The sequence below is a fragment of the Nerophis ophidion genome, linkage group LG18 (assembly GCF_033978795.1).
Source record: "Nerophis ophidion isolate RoL-2023_Sa linkage group LG18, RoL_Noph_v1.0, whole genome shotgun sequence".
NCBI lineage: Eukaryota > Metazoa > Chordata > Actinopteri > Syngnathiformes > Syngnathidae > Nerophis > Nerophis ophidion.
The window spans coordinates 43,840,346-43,854,623 of record NC_084628.1 but is presented as its reverse complement, the minus strand read 5'-3'; the positions used below and the strand labels follow the sequence as shown (position 1 = coordinate 43,854,623).

At 37.4% G+C, this 14,278-nt stretch overlaps 1 protein-coding gene across 1 annotated transcript in view; it reads left to right on the top strand.

The window, feature by feature from the left end:
* The window catches only part of LOC133537324 (syntaxin-1A-like), a 191,845-nt gene that overhangs the window by 80,355 nt on the left and 97,212 nt on the right, over positions 1 to 14,278 (top strand). The gene's annotated exons all lie outside the window — the stretch shown is intronic.

Here is a 14,278-nt window from a genome sequence, read left to right as displayed (position 1 = left end):
TCTTGGGATGCAACTCAGTATTCTTCCTCCAAACACCACCAGTTGAGTTTATACCAAAAAGTTCTATTTTGGTTTCATCTGACCACATGACATTCTCCCAATCCTCTGCTGTATCATCCATGTATCCATTTTGCTATCAACTCAACTGGTGGTGTTTGGAGGAAGAAGAATATGCACGCAAACATACACAAACACAATGTCAATCACAGCACTGATATTAAAATCCATCTAGCTACCGTGTGCCAGGAACAACAAATGCCGAACATGTTGACAACTTACACTTACTTACAACTTACACTTACTTACAAATTACACTTACTTACAACTTACACTTAGTTACAACTTACACTTACTTACAAATTACACTTACTTACAACTTACACTTACTTACAACTTACACTTACTTACAACTTACACGTACTTACAACTTACACTCACTTACAACTTACACTTACTTACAACTTACACTTACTTACAACTTACACTTACTTACACTCACAACTTACACTTACTTACAACTTACACTTACTTACACTCACTTACAACTTATACTTACTTACACTTACTTACAACTTACACTTACTTACAACTTACACCCACTTACAACTTATACTTACTTACACTTACTTACAACTTACACTTACTTACAACTTACACTTACTTACAACTTACACTTACTTACAACTTACACTTACTCACAACTTATACTTACTCACAACTTACACTTACTTACACTTACTTACAACTTACACTTACTTACACTTACTTACAACTTACACTTACTCACAACTTACACTTACTTACACTTACTTACAATTTACACTTACTTACACTTACTTACAACTTACACTTACTTACACTTACTTACACTTACTTACAACTTACACTTACTTACACTTACTTACAACTTACACTTACTCAAAACTTACACTTACTTACACTTACTTACAACTTACACTTACTGACAACTTACACCTACTTACACTTACTTACAACTTACACCCACTTACAACTTATACTTACTTACACTTACTTACAACTTACACTTACTTACAACTTACACTTACTCACAACTTACACTTACTTACAACTTACTTACACTTACAACTTACACTTACTTACAACTTACACTTACTTACAACTTACACTAACTTACAACTTACTTACACTTACTTACAACTTACACTTACTTACAACTTACACTTACTTACTCTTACTCACAACTTACACTTACTTACAACTTACACTTACTTACACTTAATTACAACTTACACTTATTTACACCTTACACTTACTTACAACTTACACTTACTTACAACTTACACTTACTTACAACTTACACTTACTTACACCTTACACTTACTTACACTTACTTACAACTTACACTTACTTACAACTTACACTTACTCACAACTTACACTTACTTACAACTTACACTTACTTACAACTTACACTTACTCACAACTTACACTTACTTACAACTTACTTACACTTACAACTTACACTTACTTACAACTTACACTTACTTACAACTTACACTAACTTACAACTTACTTACACTTACTTACAACTTACACTTACTTACAACTTACACTTACTTACTCTTACTCACAACTTACACTTACTTACAACTTACACTTACTTACACTTAATTACAACTTACACTTATTTACACCTTACACTTACTTACAACTTACACTTACTTACAACTTACACTTACTTACAACTTACACTTACTTACACCTTACACTTACTTACACTTACTTACAACTTACACTTACTTACAACTTACACTTACTCACAACTTACACTTACTTACACTTACTTACAACTTACACTTACAACTTACACTTACTTACAACTTACACTTACTTACACTTACTTACAACTTACACCCACTTACAACTTATACTTACTTACACTTACTTACAACTTACACTTACTTACAACTTACACTTACTCACAACTTACACTTACTTACAACTTACTTACACTTACTTACAACTTATACTTACTTACAACTTACACTTACTTACAACTTACACTTACTTACAACTTACACTAACTTACAACTTACTTACACTTACAACTTACACTTACTTACAACTTACACTTACTTACTCTTACTCACAACTTACACTTACTTACAACTTACACTTACTTACACTTAATTACAACTTACACTTATTTACACCTTACACTTACTTACAACTTACACTTACTTACACTTACTTACAACTTACACTTACTTACACTCACAACTTACACTTACTTACAACTTACACTTACTTACACTCACAACTTATACTTACTTACACTTACTTACAACTTACACTTACTTACAACTTACACTTACTTACAATTTACACCCACTTACAACTTATACTTACTTACACTTACTTACAACTTACACTTACTTACAACTTACACTTACTTACAACTTACACTTACTTACAACTTACACTTACTCACAACTTATACTTACTCACAACTTACACTTACTTACACTTACTTACAACTTACACTTACTTACACTTACTTACAACTTACACTTACTCACAACTTACACTTACTTACACTTACTTACAATTTACACTTACTTACACTTACTTACAACTTACACTTACTTACAACTTACACTTACTTACACTTACTTACAACTTACACTTACTTACACTTACTTACAACTTACACTTACTTACAACTTACACTTACTCACAACCTACACTTACTTACACTTACTTACAACTTACACTTACTTACAACTTACACTTACTTACACTTACTTACAACTTACACCCACTTACAACTTATACTTACTTACACTTACTTACAACTTACACTTACTTACAACTTACACTTACTCACAACTTACACTTACTTACAACTTACTTACACTTACAACTTACACTTACTTACAACTTACACTTACTTACAACTTACACTAACTTACAACTTACTTACACTAACTTACAACTTACTTACACTTACTTACAACTTACACTTACTTACAACTTACACTTACTTACTCTTACTCACAACTTACACTTACTTACAACTTACACTTACTTACACTTAATTACAACTTACACTTATTTACACCTTACACTTACTTACAACTTACACTTACTTACAACTTACACTTACTTACAACTTACACTTACTTACACCTTACACTTACTTACACTTACTTACAACTTACACTTACTTACAACTTACACTTACTCACAACTTACACTTACTTACACTTACTTACAACTTACACTTACTTACAACTTACACTTACTTACAACTTACACTTACTTACACTTACTTACAACTTACACCCACTTACAACTTATACTTACTTACACTTACTTACAACTTACACTTACTTACAACTTACACTTACTCACAACTTACACTTACTTACAACTTACTTACACTTACTTACAACTTATACTTACTTACAACTTACACTTACTTACAACTTACACTTACTTACAACTTACACTAACTTACAACTTACTTACACTTACAACTTACACTTACTTACAACTTACACTTACTTACTCTTACTCACAACTTACACTTACTTACAACTTACACTTACTTACACTTAATTACAACTTACACTTATTTACACCTTACACTTACTTACAACTTACACTTACTTACACTTACTTACAACTTACACTTACTTACAACTTACACTTACTTGCAACTTACACTTACTTTCACTTACTTACACTTACTTGCACTTACTTACAACTTACACTTACTTACACTTACTTCCAACTTACACTTACAACTTACACTTACTTACAACTTACACTTACTTGCAACTTACACTTACTTACACTTACTTTCACTTACTTTCACTTACTTACACTTACTTACACTTACTTCAAACTTACACTTACTTACAACTTGCACTTACAACTTACACTTACTTACAACTTACACTTACTCACAACTTACACTTACTTACAACTTACACTTACTTCCAACTTACACTTACTTACAACTTACACTTACTTACAACTTACACTTACTTGCAACTTACACTTACTTACACTTACTTACAACTTACACTTACTTACAACTTGCACTCACTTACAACTTACACTTACAACTTACACTTACTTGCAACTTACACTTACTTTCACTTACTTACACTTACTTACACTTACTTCCAACTTACACTTACTTACAACTTGCACTTACTTACAACTTACTTACAACTTACACTTACTTACAACTTACACTTACTCACAACTTACACTTACTTACAACTTACACTTACTTGCAACTTACACTTACTTACACTTACTTACACTTACTTACACTTACTTACAACTTACACTTACTTACAACTTGCACTCACTTACACTTACTTACAACTTACACTTACTTACAACTTGCACTCACTTACACTTACTTTCAACTTACACTTACTTACAACTTACACTTACATACACCTTACACTTACTTACAACTTACACTTACATACACTTACTTACAACTTACACTTACTTACAACTTACACTTACTTACAACTTGCACTCACTTACACTTACTTACAACTTACACTTACTTACAACTTACACTTACATACACCTTACACTTACTTACAACTTACACTTACATACACTTACTTACAACTTACACTTACTTACAACTTACACTTACATACACTTACTTACAACTTACACTTACTTACACTTACAACTTACACTTACTTACAACTTACACTTACTTACAACTTACACTTACTTACAACTTACACTTACTTACAACTTACACTTACTTACAACTTACACTTACTTACAACTTACACTTACTTACACTTACTTACAACTTACACTTATTTACAACTTACACTTACTTACAACTTACACTTACAACTTACACTTACTTACACTTACTTACAACTTACACTTACTTACAACTTACACTTACTTACAACTTACACTTACAACTTACACTTACAACTTACACTTACTTACACTTACTTACAACTTACACTTACTTACACTTACTTACAACTTACACTTACTTACAACTTACACTTACTTACACTTACTTACAACTTACACTTACTTACAACTTACACTTACTTACACTTACTTACAACTTACACTTACTTACAACTTACACTTACTTAAACTTACTTACAACTTACACTTACTTACAACTTACACTTACTTACAACTTACACTTACAACTTACACTTACTTACACTTACTTACAACTTACACTTACTTACAACTTACACTTACTTACAACTTACACTTACAACTTACACTTACTTACACTTACTTACAACTTACACTTACTTACACTTACTTACAACTTATACTTACTTACAACTTACACTTACTTACACTTACTTACAACTTACACTTACTTACAACTTACACTTACTTACACTTACTTACAACTTACACTTACTTACAACTTACACTTACTTACACTTACTTACAACTTACACTTACTTACAACTTACACTTACTTACACTTACTTACAACTTCCAACTTACACCGAGTTGCACTGCCTCTCGTCCGCTCGCTAGCAACTAGCATGTAGGCTAGCTTTTACAAGCAGAAGGCGTGACAGCGGGGACAGCCAATCACACGTAAGTTAGCATGAAAGTGGCAACCAATCAGGGAGTGATATTTAGGTTAGGGGCGGGACTTCTAGCAGAGACCAACATTTAACCCTTTCTGTGCCGTAATCATGGACTAAACATTACGGGCAGCGCTTGTATTGATAGTGACTACACAGTAGCGGCTGGATATTGGTAGGGACGTGTCCCTAGCGTCCCTACCCAATTCCACTCCCTTGCACGGGACACTTGCGCCTGCCAAATGTTGCATTTAGCGGCAACGTCTTTGTCCGAGTTGACGTTAAAATACTTCCACACAGCCGACATCGCTAGTAGTGATGTGCTTGCAGCAAAGTGGAGTGATTCACTCCACTTTGCTGCAAGCACACGCCTTGTCGTTGTTGTTGATCACGTGGGCTGTGCGTGCTGGATCACAGACGCTCTTCTTCCGCGGCCGGCACCAACGTTAATTAAAGCTGCAAGCAGCGTTGGTCGGGTCCGCCTTTGGCTGTTGCCCCCGAGACCCACGGCCGGATAAGCGTTAATTATTAAAATGTAGGTCTAAGTGAGACCTACATAGTGTTTTTGTTTCATGTCTCTCTGACATTCCTACCGGAAGTTACAAGCAGTTTTGTCTGTGTTTTCTTCCTAGGAGCAGTTTGTCCGTGTTGTATTCCTAGGGGGGCGGTAGAGCACAATTTTGAGTTTTGAGGTTAATTTTTTTCATCAGATCGCAATTTTTGCCAGACCTGATGTGTGTGTCAAGTTTGGTGAGTTTAGAAGCATTTTAAGGGGGTCAAATAACAGCTCAAAGAGGCAAAAATGACATTTTTTAGGAGACTCTGTACAGGGGTTCTTTGAAGGCGCGTAAAATCAAAACCTGAGAACTTATCAAAACTCTGTTCTATACTTTTAATCAGAAGGGTTCAATCTCTCTCCTGTGCGAGTTTGAAGCCAAAACAACAAATGCACTCAGAAGAGATAATGTTTGAAGATAGGTGACCGGTTTTTACAAAACTTTTGTTTTGAAGGGGGGATTGCAAACTTCCTGTTGATTTTTGTTGGGGGTTGTCAATCTATGAAATGTAGGTCTAAGCAAGACCTACATAGAGGTTTTTGTTTCATGTCTCTCCGACATTCTTACCGGAAGTTACAAGCAATTTTGTCTGTGTTTTCTTCCTAGGAGCAGTTTTTTCAGTGTTTTATTCAAAAATAGCGCTAGAGCGCAATTCTGAGTTTTGGGGTTTGGTTTTTTCATTAGATCGCAATATTCGCCAGTCCTTATGTGTGCGCCAAGTTTGGTGACTTTAGAAGCCTTTTAAAGGGGTCAAATTACAGCGTAAAGAGGCAAAAATGGCATTTTTTGCAAAAAATTTATTTTGAAGGGGTTTTTGCCAACTTCCTGTAGATTTTTGCTGAAAGAAGTGAGTGTATGAAAATTGGGTCTAAGTCAGACCTACATAGGAGTTTTTGTTTCATGTCGCTATGACATTCCTAACAGAAGTTACATGCAGTTTTGTCTGCAATTTTTTCCTAGGGGGCGCTAGAGCGCAATTTTCATTTTGGGGGATTGGTTGCTTAATATGTTGGGAAGGTTTGCTATACCGACGTGTGTGTCAAATTTGGTGAGTTTTGAAGCATGTTAAGGGGGTCAAATTACAGCGCGTAGGTGCGGAATAATAATAAAACACAGCAGTTTCAATTGGGTCCTTTGCCATGGGCCAAGGACCCTAATTAAGGGGCATTGCCGCCACCTACTGTGTTGGAGTGGGATCACACCAGAGTCACCTCTTATTAGGGGTGTAACGGTACACAAAAATGTCGGTTCAGTACGTACCTCGGTTTAGAGGTCACGGTTCGCTTCATTTTCGGTACAATAAGACAACACCAAAATATAAATTTTTGGGTTATTTATTTACCAAATTTGTAAACAATGGCTTTATCCTTTTAACATTGGGAACACTGTAATAATTCTGCCCACGTTAATCCACATTAAACTGCCTCAAATTGTTGCTTTAATTAAATAAAATGAAAAAACCTTTCTTCTACATATAAAAAGTGCAACATTAAACAGTTTCCATTGAAACTGTTTAATGTCATCTCATCAAGCTTAATTTATTACAGTATTTATGAAGCCTGTATTTGACTTTTATTATGTAAATGTTGTATTTTTATCAACATGTGAGAGCAGGGACCCTGCTATTCAAAACTAGGCTGCTACATTACTAATGATTCATGTAACTATTGCTGAAAAATAGTACAATTGCAATAGGAGAGACTATTCATCCCTAAACACAATGGACAGGGGCTTTGCTGCCCCTAACACACACACACACACACACACACACACACACACACACACACACACACACACACACACACACACAGAGCAAAATGAGCTGACGTTACATTAAAAGCTAATTAGCCTTCACCTCAAGCCTATACTGTGAGCTAGCTGAGCTGCAGTTTAAGTTTCTAGAACAGGGGTCGGGAACCTTTTTGGCTGAGAGAGGCATGAAAGCCAAATATTTAAAAATGTATTTCCGTGAGAGCCATATCATATTTTTTAACACTGAATACAACTAAATGCGTGCATTTTTAAGTACGGCCAACATCTTTAGAGTATAATAAGTATTTTGTTCTTTTTGATAACATTGTTATTCTGAAGCTAACTGATAATAAATAAACTTCTTACCATGAATGGGACTTCTAGAAAATGGATGGATGGATTAAAATGCATAAGAATGTTTTATATTTTGAACGTTGATTGTAGCTGAGATAGGCGCCAGCGCCCCCCGCGACCCCGAAAGGGAATAAGCGGTAGAAAATGGATGGATGGATGGATGGATGGATTGATTGATTGATTGAAACTTTTATTAGTAGATTGCACAGTACAGTACATATTCCGTACAATTGACCACTAAATGGTAACACCCCAATAAGTTTTTCAACTTGTTTAAGTCGGGTTCCACGTTAATCAATTCATCAATGAATTTATTTTTAACGCTGTGAATGCAGCGTGGATGGGCACCAGCATCCCCCGCGACCCGAACGGGACAAGCGGTAGGAAATGGATGGATGGATGGATGGATTACCAGCGGAATTATTCATTACTTATCATGTTCAGCAATGTCAGCTAAGATTTATCCGAGAGCCAGATGCAGTCATCAAAAGAGCCACATCTGGCTCGAGAGCCATAGGTTCCCTACCCCTGTTCTAGAAGGTCAACGGGCTCATAGTGATGTTTGTAATAGTTGTGACTGGGAAGTGTTTAGTACAATTAGGGTAGAGTCCGCTCCTCCCCTGCTAAACGAATATCTCTGCTCGACGCTAAAGCATTGACTACATCGCTCTGAATAAGCACTGCTGATTGGCTTTGTATGTAACCAATCGGATGGTTGTGTGGGCGGGACAATGCTGGGTGCTCACTGCTCAGACAGACGCAGAAAGCAGAGCAGCTTGTGAAGACTTCTGCTTCCAAACTCGTTCGGTACGCCCGCGTGCCGAACCGAAACTCCCGTACCGAAACGGTTGAATACAAATACACGTACCGTTACACCCCTAGCTATTATAGAAGTGCTGCAGCGGAAAAATGGACAGCTTATATCGGAGCGTTTAGATTCAGTCCGATAAAATCCGATATTCACTTTTTGTGCTAATATCGGACTGATTTCCCATATCAATATCGGATCGGGACATCCCTAGTACCGGTACCAACATGTGGGCCAATCCTTTACCACTTTTGACATGTGTCAAAACTAATACAAGATGACTCGCAATCTAAGATTGCAAGTTGTCCCTTTGCACAGATATAAAAGTACAACTTCAGCACAATTGACAATAACTCTAGCAACTGTCTATGAGCATAAGAGTTATGTGATGACTTACACATAATTATTCTAACAATACCAAAACATTTTGGACAATTCCATGCTCCCAACCTTGTGGGAACATGACTGTGCACCAGTGCACAAAGCAAGGTCCGTAAAGACATGGACGCGGAGTCTGGTGTGGATGAACTTGACTGGCCTGCACAGAGTCCTGACCTGAACCCGACAGAACACCTTCGGGATGAGTTGGAACGGAGACTGAGAGCCAGGCCTTCTCGACCTCACAAATGCGCTTTTGGAAGAATGTTGGAACTTTGCTATAAAAGCCCTCCGCATCCTTGTGGACAGCCTTGCCAGAAGAGTTGAAGCTGTAATAGCTGCAAAAGGTCATATTGAACCCTACGGGTTAGGAATGGGATGGCACTTTAACTTCATATGTGAGTCGAGGCAGGTGGTCAAATACTTTTGGCAACATAGTGTCGCTGTGGCACCATTTTAGATTCCCTGCGCTTACGCCATTTGAGAAGCTTTGCTTCTGAGCTCATCATGAGAGGTAATTGGCTTTGGACGTTTTAGATGTCATCGGGAGAAATGACGCCGAGCATTGTGGGTACGTTTTTAGAAAACGGGACCCTATCTGTCCAGAAATTGTCCTATTTAGCCTTCATTTCCACAATCCTGTGTTCCTTCTCACAATGTTCTTTTTCCAGCATTATATTCACCTCTGCCCTCTTTCTTCTCCTGGGTAAAATAATGCTCCGTATGGTGCCATCCACCCTCCCTTGCAACCTCATTATGTGTTGTTTCACACCTTTTGTCCCGTTGATTTAGAGCAGGGGTCACCGACCTTTTTGAAACCAAGAGCTACTTCTTGGGTACTGATTAATGCCAAGGGCTACCAGTTTGATACACACTTAAATAAATTGCCAGAAATAGCACCTTTAACTGTGTTATTATTAATAATTAATGATATTTATCTTTGTGGAAACACTGATCATCTTAATGATTTCTCACAATAAATATATATTTTTGATGACATGTTTTAAATAGGTTAAAAGAGCTGCGCTATTATGGCCAAAATATTAATCCCAAGATCCATAAAGACATGGATGAAAAAGTCTGGTGTGGACGAACTTGACTGGCCTGCACAGAGTCCTGACCTGAACCCGACTGAACACCTTTGGAATGAATTAGAACGGAGACCGCGAGATCCTGATTATTTTCATAAATATTGAAATCCCGATCATTTACTGCTAATTAAAACATATTTTATCGCATTTTCCCTTTTAAACATACATTATGTAAACACAGCTTTCACTTCAAATTGAGACCATGTCAATAATTTATTAATAAAACAAAATGTACCACAGACAAAGGGCTAACAAACTAAATAAATACGCCATTGCAGAGTGCGATAAAGTGCAAATGAGTAGAAAATTAGAATATGCAGGAATGGCACATAGAAAGGAACATATTGGTTGTACTTCCCACAGTATGTCTTTGGCCAAATAAAACTGTCACAGTGTTGTGGAAAGCAGTTAAGGAAGCAGACGGAGGGCTGAGTAAAACTTAGCTAAAGTACCGTATTTCCTTGAACTGCCGCCGGGTATATACAGTCAAGAAAATAAGTATTTGAACACCCTGCTATTTTGCAAGTTCTCCCACTTAGAAATCATGGAGGGGTCTGAAATGTCCACAGTAGGTGCATGTCCACTGTATGAGAGATAAGCTAAAAAGAAAAATCCAGAAATCACAATCTATGATTTTTTTAACAATTTATTTGTGTGATAAAGCTGAAAATAAGTATTTGAACACCAACATTAATATATGGTAAATTAGCCTTTGTTTGCAATTACAGAGGTCAAAGGTTTCCTGTAGTTCTTCACCAAATTTTCACAGACTGCAGGAGGGATTTAGACAGGGGCGGTTCTAGGCATGCTTATATGAGGGGGCAGTCAGAAATGTGAAGGGGGCATCATGTGTACACATCATGCTCCAGCACCTTTTTTTCTGTGCTTATAGTAACGATGCTTTCTTCATTGAAATGGGTCTTTAGCTATGTGTCCAACCCCAACCTGGAGTAGTGGATTGCACTTTGTCAGGCCTCTACCTTCAGACCTGTCCAACTTGGGTGTCCCACCTGAAGACTAAGCTCCTGCTGGTGTAGCTCTTACGGTCACTGAGGCACACACACCCCCTGACCACAATAAGGTGGCAATCCCTCATGGGGGAAACTGAAAAATACAAATAAAAATAAATGAATAAAATAAAATAAAACATCCTTCATCCAGATTTGATCAACCACAACATAACATTTATCCTAACTGGATGGCCTAACTCTCAAATACATTTTGACCCAAAGTAGGACTTCACACACTACAGTCAATATTTACAAAACTGAAAGGTAGTCTGAGGAATAATAATAAAAAAGAATCTCAAACTAATTTATAAAACAGAATGTGGGCACAACATTCATTCACTCCAATGTATGTGTGTTGCCCACTTGCTTGTAAATTGATGAAAACGGCTGTGTTTTTGTTTTTAGGTGTCTTGGTCATATCAAATGAAACTTATAATTTGTTTATTACAAAATGTAGATTGAAACATTAAAGGTTGACTATGTAGAATTACAAGAAAAACTACAGAAAAAGAATTCCAGCAGTCGATTGCCAGACCGTTGCTAAGTAAAACGGGCCGTTGCTAGGGACTCCGCTCTGAACAGAGGACAGCAGAGGAGGACTGCTAAGCAGGATATATACCTCATGTTTCATTTTTACCCTCATTAACAGCATCATCAATGACTTGTAGCTTGTTACAGGGACAGTGGAGGCTCTCTGCCTTCCAAACCACTGCTGCTCAGAGCCTCCGCTGTCACTGCTCTCGTCAAGTTGTAAAAAAAAAAAAGGAACTCCGTAGCACCGAAAGTCTGCGACGATAAGCGTGTTTATGACAGATAAGACTACACAAATACACCCATCCTAACAAGTATATGAGAAATGTAGACAACTTTTCCTTTTCTTTTACTTTCATAATGCAACAGTGATTGGATGTTTGCTGAGGGCTGAGGGGTGTGTGTCTGCTGCGCAGCCTGTGGAATGTTGAATACACGCACAGCGGAGGGAGGGATGAGAGGGAAGCCGACACTACTATATCGTGTGTGTCCCTTTTTCGGCAAATTTTTCCGCTAGTGCAGATAATTTTGTCAACTTGTAATGTAGTAATTTTGTGAGTTTATTCAAATTTGTTTTCTCAAATTTTGATTTGAGGGGGCAAGACATTTATTTAAGGGGGCTCTGCCCCCTCTTCCCCCTGCGTAAAGCCGGCCATGGATTTAGGCCCACTCCTCCTCACAGATCTCCTCTAGATCAGTCAGCTTTCTGGGCTGTCGCTGACCAACACAGACTTTCAGCTCCCTCCAAAGATGTTCAATTGGATTTAGGTCTGGAGACTGGCTAGGCCATTCCAGAACCTTCATGTGGTTCTTACGAAGCCACTTCTTTGTTCTCCTGGCTGTGTTCTTTGGGTCATTGTCATGTTGGAAGATCCAGCCACGACTCATCTTCAATTATCTGACTGAGGGAAGGAGGTTTTTGGCCAAAATCTCACAAGTCATCCTCTCCTTAACACAGTACAGTTGTCCTGTCCCATGAGCAGAAAAAACACCCCCAAAGCATAATGCTACCACCCCCATGCTTCACAGTGGGGATGGTGTTCTTGGGATGGTACGCATCATTCTTCTTCCTCCAAACACGCATAGTGGAATTATGACATAAAAGGTCAATTTTGGTCTCATCTGTCCACAAAACTTTCTCCCATGACAAAGGATGCACCGAAATGAAAATTTGTGGCCGAAGCCGAATAAAATTTAAACGCTTGGCCGAAGGCAGAATACCGAATAATGAATGCAGTTTTTCAAAACAAATTTAATATTGCATAAATAGCCTAGAAAAAATATTTAGACATGTTTTTCAAATAAAGTAATTTTTTATTGAATATTGACATTTTTTTTAATATTCCAGTAGCCTTTGCTTTTCGAAAAAAGCACAGTTTTTCATTTATATTAGGCCTTCAAACAAAACATGCATTCCAAAAAAAAATAAAGTGCATTAAAGTGGGTAAACCCACAACAAATGAATTATTGTCCTTTTGGCAAAAGTCTGCTTAGCCACAGTAGATATGCTAATAATGTAAACAGAAGGCTCAAGTAAATCTCAATAAGTGTGTGCTTGTAACCTCATACACTTATACAGGTAGCCTACACAACAGGCTAATAATGTAAACAGAGGCCCCACTAAATCTCAATAAGTGTGTGCTTGTAACCTCATACACTTATACAGGTACACAACATATCCCAACATCACCGCACGTTGGTTGATTGCGTCACCGCGTCTAAAAATTGCGTCACACGCCACTATTCGGCCTTGTTCTTAACTCATTCCACCGAAGGCCGAATGTGGCTTTTTTTTTTGCCATATTCGGCCGAATATATTCGGTTACCGATTAATCGGTGCATCCCTAGTATTGACTCCTCTGGATCATCCAAATGGTGATTGGCCAACTTAACATGTGCTGGTTAAAGCAGGGGAACCTTCCGTGCCATGCATGATTTCAAAGCATGATGTCTTAGTGTATTAGCAACAGTCACCATGGAAACAGTGGTCCCAGCTCTTTTCGGGTCATTGACCAAGTCCTGCCGTGTAGTCCTGGGCTGATTCCTCACCTTTCTTAGCATCATTGAGACCCCAGCAGGTGATATCTTGCATGGGGCTCCACTCCCTTTGAGATTGACCGTCATGTTTAGCTTCTTCCATTTTTTAATGATTGCTCCAACAGTGGACCTTTTTTCACCAAGCTGCTTGG